The sequence below is a fragment of the Nematolebias whitei genome, chromosome 13 (assembly GCF_014905685.2).
Source record: "Nematolebias whitei isolate Nwh7 chromosome 13, NemWhi1, whole genome shotgun sequence".
Taxonomy (NCBI): Eukaryota; Metazoa; Chordata; class Actinopteri; order Cyprinodontiformes; family Rivulidae; genus Nematolebias; species Nematolebias whitei.
Window position 1 is genome coordinate 1,486,313 of NC_056510.1, and position 9,611 is coordinate 1,495,923.

General features: G+C 41.0%; 2 long non-coding RNA genes across 2 annotated transcripts in view; both read right to left on the reverse strand.

Moving 5' to 3' along the window:
- Positions 1 to 45: 45 nt before the first annotated feature.
- On the reverse strand, positions 46 to 7,805 carry LOC119418912. The gene is made up of 3 exons (XR_005187230.1): positions 7,606 to 7,805; positions 7,441 to 7,527; positions 46 to 338 (listed from the first exon to the last, which is right to left on the reverse strand). It is a non-coding gene; the product is annotated as an uncharacterized LOC119418912 (long non-coding RNA).
- Positions 7,806 to 8,090: 285 nt separating this feature from the next.
- Positions 8,091 to 9,611, reverse strand: part of LOC119418913 — a 2,367-nt gene continuing 846 nt past the window's right edge. Inside the window, exons 2-3 of the long non-coding RNA XR_005187231.1 lie at positions 8,263 to 8,391; positions 8,091 to 8,154 (exon numbers count right to left, since the gene is read on the reverse strand). This is a non-coding gene — a long non-coding RNA (uncharacterized LOC119418913). The remainder of the gene's footprint in view (positions 8,155 to 8,262; positions 8,392 to 9,611) is intronic.

A 9,611-nucleotide genomic window follows, 5' to 3' on the forward strand; every position in this document is an offset into this window, starting at 1 on the left:
GGGGGGGGGATCTATCTATGATCGATCGATAGATAATAGATGTGAATGTTTTATTTTAAATGTGACTTTTATTTTTGAATGCTTTGATCTTCATGAGTGTGTTCATGTGAAGTTCACTGCAACGTTTGTACGTCTGTCAGTGAGACGCTCCGTGGTGACCTGGTAGGATGAAGATGATGTCACAGTGTGGTCATGTGAAGCCATGTTGGACCCACGCAGGAGCAAGGGGGGGGAGGGGGAGGAGGGTACAAGGGGGAGGCCGGCGGGGCTGTTGCTGAAGAAGCTGTTGGGCTGAAGATTCGCTGAGGTGTCTCACCGCCGGTGGCTGGAGGAGGAACCTGAAACACAATGAGGCCAACATGGGTTCCATAATGAAGAAAGAAGCTTTTTGTTTAAAGAGCTCGAGCATCGTCAGCGTAGAATATTCGGTCGAGATGAGCTTGTTGGACAAAACCAAAGCAGATTGTTGCCGTCTGAAAACAACTCAAATCTCAACGATCTCAGATGTTCCAAATGTTTTCTGAGAAGGAGAATAATTATAATTTTAGTGGAAGGTTCGCATCGGTGGTTCTCAAACTTTTTTTTGACAAGCCTTTTGTCCTCTTTGGCGAACAAAGGTTATATAAAGACACAAATACATCATGATGGTTGTTATATTTAAAAACTACAAATATTGGACTTTTCTGTGGCTAAAAGTACTTAACATTAAATAAGAAAGATACTTTATTAATTCCAGGGGCATGGGTGTCAGAAGCATCTGTAATGTGGGGGGATACACTGGTGTGCGTGCACGCGTGCGTACACACACACACGTGCACCAATGTGCAATAAAGTGTACACTAGTGTACAAAAAAAGCAACATTTCATGTAGCGTTCCTAACTTTAATTCCACATATTTAAATCGTGTTTCTCACCAAGTTTGTGTGAATTCAGCTGTGGGTTTTAAAGACATTTCAACTTTAATGCACCTGAACACAGCGCCTTACAGCTTAATGCTAAGATGCTACAGATGTAGCGCTCCACTTCTCTCAAGCATCCTACTAACCACGTATATATGTTTATGACCCCCCAGTCAACAACTGCCCGCACTAAGCTTGCTAAACTGGTGAGCGAGCAACACAGACGTGTCTCCACTCCTCCTGAGCGCTGTCGCTGCCCGATCTGTTACGGAAGCATGATCCGTAGTGTAGCTCATTTGCACGTGCGCTAAAAGGAATACTTCCAAGTCGCACGGATCGCCGTTCAATATGCTAGATTAAGGAAAATGTACTGGAAATAATTACTTGATATTAATAAAATATATTTATGAAACATACTGTATTTATTAATATTAATTCAAATATATCTTTCAATAAATTGATTAATTTTCTTATACAATGTTATAATTCCAGTTATGAATAAGAACTGGCGGCTGTGGCTGAGTGGTTAGAGCAGTCGTCCTCCAATACAAGAGTTGGGGGTTCGAATCCACCAGCAGTCACATGCTGAAGTGTCCCTGGGCAAGACACTGAACCCCTCGTTGCCTCTGATGTGTGTCCATCAGTGCATGAATGTGATCTAAAAGCTCTGATCAGTCTCTTTAGAATGATTTGTTCAATTAGCTTCGTAGAGATCTAGTATAGAGCTGTATGAATGGGTAAAAGAGGCACAGACTGTTGTAAAGAGCTTTGAGTATCTTGAAATAAGATAGAAAGGAGCTGTAGAAGTACAGTCCATTTTAATTTACTTAGAAAAGTACGTGCTCTATCTCCGCAGATTTTCATGTTGCTAATTTACGCCACTAGAATTTCCGTTAAAATCATTGACATATTTATGTCATGGTTAAAATGATATTAAATCATTAAATGTGGATTTTTGAACATCAGATCTGTTTCCTCTAAATCCCTGTTAGTTAATGAACTGATAACTGATCATCATATTGATTTATTGTGTCTGACAGAAACTTGGCTACAACAGGAGGATTTTGTTGGTATAAATGAATCCACTCCTGTTAATTATTTAAATGTTCATGTTCCTAGAACAACTGGCCGAGGTGGAGGAGTAGCTTCTATTTTTCAGTCAGGATTATTGATTAATGCCAAACCAGTTATTAGTTATGATTCTTTTGAATCACTGTCCCTCAGTCTTTCTCATCCAAAATGGAAATCAGAAAAGCCACTTTTACTAGTTGTTATATATCGTCCACCAGGTGCTGACTCTCAAGTTTTTGTCTGAATTATCAGAATTATTAACCGACTTACTATTAAATACTGATAAAATCATCATAATGGGTGATTTCAATATTCATGTGGATGTTGAGAGTGATAGTTTAAGTATAGCCTTTAATAATTTAATACTCATTTGGTTTTACCCAAAACGTCCGCACATCTACTCATTCTTATCATCACACTCTTGATTTAGTTCTGACCTATGGTGTAGAGATTAAGGACTTGGTAATAGTTCCTCAAAATCCTGTTCTGTCCGACCATTTTTTAATAACCTTTGAGTTTACATTAAATGACTACACAGTCACTGAGAGTAAATTTCATCTCAGCAGGTGCTTATCAGAAAACGCTGTAACCAAATTGAAACAGTCTCTTCCATCAATGTTTCCTCTGTCTTGCAGAGTAATGCATCAGAGAACAGAGACTTAGATCATCTAGTTGATCATCTTACAACTTCAATGCAAACTTCACTTGATAAAATTGCTCCACTGAAAAAGAAAGTAATCAATCAGAGGAAACTGGCTCCTTGGTTCAATTCTGAGTTACGTACTTTAAAGCAGCATCTAGAAACCAGGAGAGAAAATGGCGCTCTACTAATGTTGAAGAATTTTATTTAACTTGGAAAGATAGTCTGCTAACATATAAAAAAGCTCTCCATAAAGCTAGAACTTTATATTACTCATCTTTAATAGAGGAGAATAAAAATAACCCTAGGTTTCTGTTTAGTACTATTGCTAGACTAATTAAAAGTCCCATTTCTGTTGAACCATGTATCCCTACAACTATAAGTAGTGATGACTTCATGAGATTCTTTATAAATAAAATTATTTCAATTAGAGAGAAAATTCAAACCATCCTTCCTTCTACTATCTCTAGTCCCCTGTCAGATGAGACAACTTTAAAAATTTCACTAGAGCCTGATTTATGTTTGGACAGTTTTTGTCATGTTGAGCTCTGAATTGTCAAAAATAATAACCTCATCCAAACCATCCACATGCCTGCTAGATCCCATCCACATGCCTGCTAGATCCCATCCCAACCAGACTGTTTAAAGAGGTATTTCCCCTAATTAATGTCCACATTTTGGATCTACTTAATTTGTCTTTAATGGATGGTTATGTACCACAGCGCTTTAAGGTTGCTGTAATTAAACCTTTACTTAAGAAGTCTGACCTTGATTCAGAAATTCTGGCCAACTATAGATCTATATCTAATCTAGCTTTCATCTAAAAAATTCTAGAGAAAATAGTTGCAGGTCAGTTGCGTGAACATCTACAAAAAAATAATCTGAAGAGTTTCAGTCAGGGTTTAGAGCTCATCATAGCACAGAAACAGCACTAGTAAAAGTCACTAATGATATTCTCATGGCCTCTGACAATGGACTTGTGTCTCTACTGGTCCTGTTAGACATCAGTGCTGCATTTGATACAGTTGATCACAATATTTTACTACAGAGGTTTGAATATGATATTGTACACCTATAGAGCATTGCCAATGCTGACTGACTGAATAAAGTTAAAAAAACTCTGCAGAGCGAGTTGAACAGAGCGAGGTGGAAGCAGAGTAAAGTGTTTTCAAAGAAAATTAAGTAAATTTGACAAATGACCGACGCAGAGAAAACTGTTTGACCCAAGTCCTCCAAAGTGTGGGAGCTCTTCACAAAGATAAAAACTGAGCAAGATGCAGCTTTGAAAAGTGACGACACGACACGGGAGAACCACGGAGATGAAACGTAAACATGTGGGAGTCACGAGGAGGAGGAAGGAGCTGCAGCTGATACAACTCTTCATGTGTTGCAGGTGAGTCTCTACAATTTAACACTTTGTTCTGTTTCAAGAGAGAAAACGTAACGTCAGTCTGTCTGAAGATGAAGCTGTTTGTTTGTTTGTTTGTTGATTAATGACGGGGATAGAGAACGTGTGTTACTTTTTATTTAATTTAATTGGTACAATCAGTGTTTAAATGTGATTTATAAATAAATCTAACACAAAAATAATAATTTAATGATTAAGCTTCAACTTTTAATTTGCTGGCAAAGTCTGAAGACACTGCAGGTATGGCAGGATGATTTGCATTTAAACAGGAATTAAAGTAATTTATTACATCTACTCAAATGTGTGGAATTAAGTATTTTATATATGTCTGTGTGTGTGTGTTTAATTGCTCTTTTAGCTACTTTTGCCTGAACCTAACACTGTAAGTGAAACAAGGCATTTCTTGAGTTGCTGTAAATTATGATATAAAACATATTTACTGTCTCATTCCAGAAAACAACAACAAACAACAACATCCTTCATGATGGACAGACATCATGGACACCACAGCAGCAGCTGTCTTCACTGAAACATCCTGAACATGATCGTCACTGACATGAGGCCTCTGTCCATGGTTGAACACGAAGGCTTCACTACAATAATCCACACTTTTAATCCAGGTTAATCCAGGTTAATCCAGGTTACACTCTTCCTTCAAGGACACATTTTACAAACTTGCTACATACTGTGCAGGTATAAAGATACATTTGCATATATTTTTATGTACATTAATTTTTTTATTGAAGCTATTTGACAAACTTTTATTTTTTATTATTCAATATTTTACTAACACAATAGTCAAGTAGTAAGCTGTTTTTTGTGTGATTTTCTATGTTAGTCAAATTTTGGAATAAAAGGCGGGAATTAAAACCTTTTTTTTTTTTTTTTTTGGATGACCCATTGATTAATCGAAAACTAATCGACTGATTAATCGATTGTTGCGGCTCCTCAGCGGTCACTGAGTGGGTAAGGCCACCAGGAAATGTCACGGTGCGGGTGGTTGTGATAGGCAGTCCGTCACTTTGCAGCATTGATTTTTTGTGCGCAGAGAATGTGCGAGCAGTGTGTCATTGCACAGGAGACCAGCTTAGAGGGAGGGAACATTGTTTGACACCTCCCTCTTTGCTCTTCATCGTATCTCCTTATACAGTAAATTCAAAAAACATTCAATACAAAAATCCTCCTTATACAGTAGTCCCTTGTTTATCGCGGGCCTTCTGTCCCCAGCCCCCGTGATAAGTGAAAAACCGCAAAGTAGTGACACAGTTCCAAGTTCAAGTTCAGTTCAAGTTCAGTTCAAGTTCAGTAAACTTTGTCATGACATGTGCCAGGCTGCAATCACCTCCAATCTCCCTCCTTAAATAAACTATTTAAATACTGTAACATTTTAATAAACAATCCATGCAGCATGGATTGTTTATTAAAATGTTACAGTATTTAAATTTAAATTGTAGAGAAGAGAGGAGCAGCAGGACATGACAGGATGTCACGCAGCTTCAGCTCTGCAGCACGGAGCACAAATGTTCTTCTTGATCAATGACACTGAAACAACTGAACATAGAAGTTCTAAAATAATTAAAAATAACTTTGAACACTTTTATATTTTGTAATTATGATGATTTTACAATGTGACATACTTTGAATTTTAAGTTGGAAGACAAAAGTGAATCGGTGCATCTGGACATCAAAGGGTTAACTCTTCACAAAGCTGCAGCAGAAATGTGGGCGTGGCAGAGATCAGCTGATCAGCTGCAGGAGGAAGCTTCCCCTGCACTTGTGTGCTGCACACATGGTGCAAAATCATTTTAAATAATTTATTTTAAATAAACAAGGCATGGCTCATCCATCAATCAGACAATTGTGTCATGTCCACTCTGATTTTGAAAAAACGTGATATAGCAAATCCATGATAAACAAACCGCGAAGTATCGAGGGACTACTGCATTCCTGTCTCCTCTCTTCAGTCCTCTCTCTGTCATATTTCTTCTTGACTAACCTCTTTCTTTGAACATCTTCCTGCACTTCTCTATTCCACCACCAGGTTTCCTGATCATCCATTCTCTGTCCAGATGACACACCAAGTACCTTCCTACCTGTCTCTCTAATTACTGTTGCTGTAGTAGTCCAGTCATCTGGAAGCTCTTTCTTACCACCCAGAGCCTTTAACAGCTCCTCTCTGAATTTCTCACAACATTCTTCCTTCTTCATCTTCCACCATTTGGTCTTCTCTGATTTTACTCTTTTTCTCTTCTTCACAACAACAGTCATTCTACACACAACCATCCGATGCTGTCTGGCCACGCTCTCCCCTGCCACAACCTTACAGTCTCCAGTCTCCCCCAGGTTTCCTCTTCTACACAGAATGTAGTCGACCTGCGTACTCCTTCCTCCACTCTTATAGGTCACTCTATGCTCCTCCCTCTTTTGGAAATAGGTGCTGACTACAGCCATTTCCATTCTCTTGGCGAAATCCACCACCATCTGTCCTTCCTGGTTATTTTCCTTGACACCAAACCTACCCATCACTTCCTCATCCTCTGTTTCCTTCACCAACATGTCCATTCAGGTCTGCTCCCATCACCACCCTCTCCTCCCTGGGAATACTCTCTATCTCTTCATCCAGATCTTTCTCCTCCACATCACATCCAACCTGTGGAGCATAACCACTGACAACATTTAGCATCAGACCTTCTACTTCTACCTTCAGACACATCACCCTATCTGACACTCTTTTCACCTCTACTACATTCTTTACCAACTCCTCCTTCAGGACCACCCCTACTCCTTCTCTCTTTCTATCCACACCATGGTAAAACAGTTTGAACCCTGCTCCAGTGCTGCGAGCCTTGCTGCCCTTCCACTTGGTCTCTTGGACACATAAAACATCTACCTTCCTTCTCAGCATCATGTCAGCCAGCTCTCTACCTTTGCCTGTCATTGTCCCCACATTTAAGAGTTGCAACCCTCAGTCTTACATTCTTCACTTTCCTCTTCTCCTCTGTCTCCTGACATGTTTCCCTCCTTGTGGTCTTCAACTAACAGCAGCACAATTTCCGCCGGCACCCTGTTTGTCAACAGCACCGGTGTGGGTTTTTGTTAACCCGGGCCTCGACCAATCCGATATGGTTTCACTTTGATGAACTTGCATTATAGTTCTGGCAAAAAAGAAGTTTTAAGTCAGATGCCCTTCCTGACACAACCCCACCAATTACCCCGACTTGAGACCAGAACCAGAGAGACACTGGCTTGTGGCTCCCTAGTGGCCAGTTTAACTGCATGATTGGTAAAAAACAAATGTTGGCAAACTAGATAAACAAAATGATCTGAACTAATGCAAAATACATTTAGCCTTTTTGATAGGGGCCATCTATGGATCCAGGTTCTAGTCATCTATCGTGTGCTGAAAAGGAGTGATCATTGACCTGACTCTGGGTTAGGCAGGCCTGGAGTTTCCTCTTTGCCCTCCATCTAGCTACTCTCAGTCTGGTCTTCTCTCGACGCTCGCGCACCTTGAACACAACACGGTCATTAAAATCAGACCACTTCTGGGACGAGGTTAATATTTCTGCTTCCAACACTTGGCTCACCAGATCTGCCAGCAGAGGCTGAGGCAACGTTTTCTCCAGCTCCCTGCGTCTGTTGAGGTTTCGGCGCCGCAGTTCGTTTCTGCGCAGCTTATATTCTTCGTAAAAGCTGAAGTCTTTGGTCCAAGGCCGAGCAGCCTGACGAGGTGAGACACCAGAGGGTGTGGCTACCGCAGAGGGGAATAGGCCAGTCAACTGAGGCAGTGCATCTGAGGGGAAACAGAAAGTGGTATGGTACGTTGGGCCAGCATCAGTCATGGAAGAGCGTAGGTTTACGAGAGGCAACATTTCACACTTTATTTCAACTACTTCAAATTCCATTCTTATCAATTTTGATCTGTCAATAAATGTACAGTTTGACCTGTGGTTTATTGCTGGGGAAAGATATGCAGTATGTATTTGTCCAAATCAAAAATTTCAGTGAGTAAATAAAATGAGTACCACGTACACTCAGCTCTACTTACAGATGTTGAGCTCCGCCGAGCTGAAAGTGGGTTCACAAGTTTTCTGAGGTGCTGAAGGTCTCAACTGCTCTGCTATCGAGAACTGAGGCTAAAGAATCAAAAAATTTAAAAAATATATAATTATATATATATAATTAACAAAAATTAGTTGATGTGCTTGCAGTTTTTTTGTTGACAAGCCTGACTCCGAGCTGACCTGTGACTTCGGAGCACAACCCTGCTCCACCTGGCAGTCCAGCAGGGAGGCCATCACCTCCTCTGGCTCTTCTTTGATACAGATCACAGTCTCCTCCTCCTCTGGCTGAGGCTGGACCTCCTGCTTTACCTGCACACAATCAGGTTATCAGACTCACTTTGGAATGCACACCTGAATCCTGAAGCACCTGTGACACTGACCTCAGCTCGTGGTTTATCAAAATTAACTATGTGCTGAATCTAAAAAAGTTACATCTGGTCCTCCGGACATTCAAAAAACAAAGCAAAAAAATCAAAGAAATGTTTCGTCTCTCATCCTGAGGACTTCCTCAGTCTGAGGTGCTGTATTCAGCTCAGTCTCTTAAATAGCACCTTCTCAGAGTGGATCAACCAGTTTGCTGCTGACAACCAGAACCAGCTGATCACATGCTCAAGAAGGACCATCAGCCTAACAATGGATCATTAGCACCTGATGGCTGTTTACTGTTCACAGAGGGCTGAGTGATACTAGCAATCACAGCATTGTAAGAGGGGGACAGTTGAACCTGGAGGCTCCACACCTGTTTAATGATGGACGGTTTCTTTTCACAAAGATGGCCTCCGTTACTCCTCTCTCAAACCATCGTTCCTCTCTGTCCAGGATGTGAACATCTTCATCCCTGAAAGAGTGACCGCTGGCCTGGAGATGAGTGTAGACCGCAGAGTCCTGGCCTGATGATGTTGATCTTCTGTGCTGGTCCATCCTTTTGGCCAGTGGTTGTTTAGTTTCCCCGATGTAAGACTGATCACCCTCCTGACACTGAACAACATACACAATATTACTCTGTTTGTGCCGGGGGACTGGATCTTTGGGATGAACCAGTCTTTAATGTATTTTGGGGTTTAAAAGCCACTGGGATGTTGTGTTTAGAAAATAAACGTCTCAGTTTCTCTGATACTCCCTCAACATATGGAACGACCACTGGTCTGGGTCTGGGTTCCTCCTTTTCACCTGATGGCTGACTGGAGTCCTGTTTGGGTTTCTTCTCTGCTTTCAGGAAGGCCCAGTTAGGATATCCACATTGCTCTAGAGCCTGTCTTGTGTGGGATTTCTCCTTCTGCCTGGCTCCTGAGCTAGTGGGGACGCTGTCTGCTCTGTGGTACAGAGTCCTGATGACTCCTAACTTGTGCTCCAAAGGGTGATGGGAGTCAAACTGCAAATACTGGTCTGTGTGGGTGGGTTTGTGGTACACCTCAGTTTGCAAATGTCCTCTATCAGAGACTGAGACCTCACAGTCCAAGAAAGCCAACCTGCCATTTTTTACATCTTCTCGTGTGAACTTGATGTATTTATCCACAGAGTTGATGTGG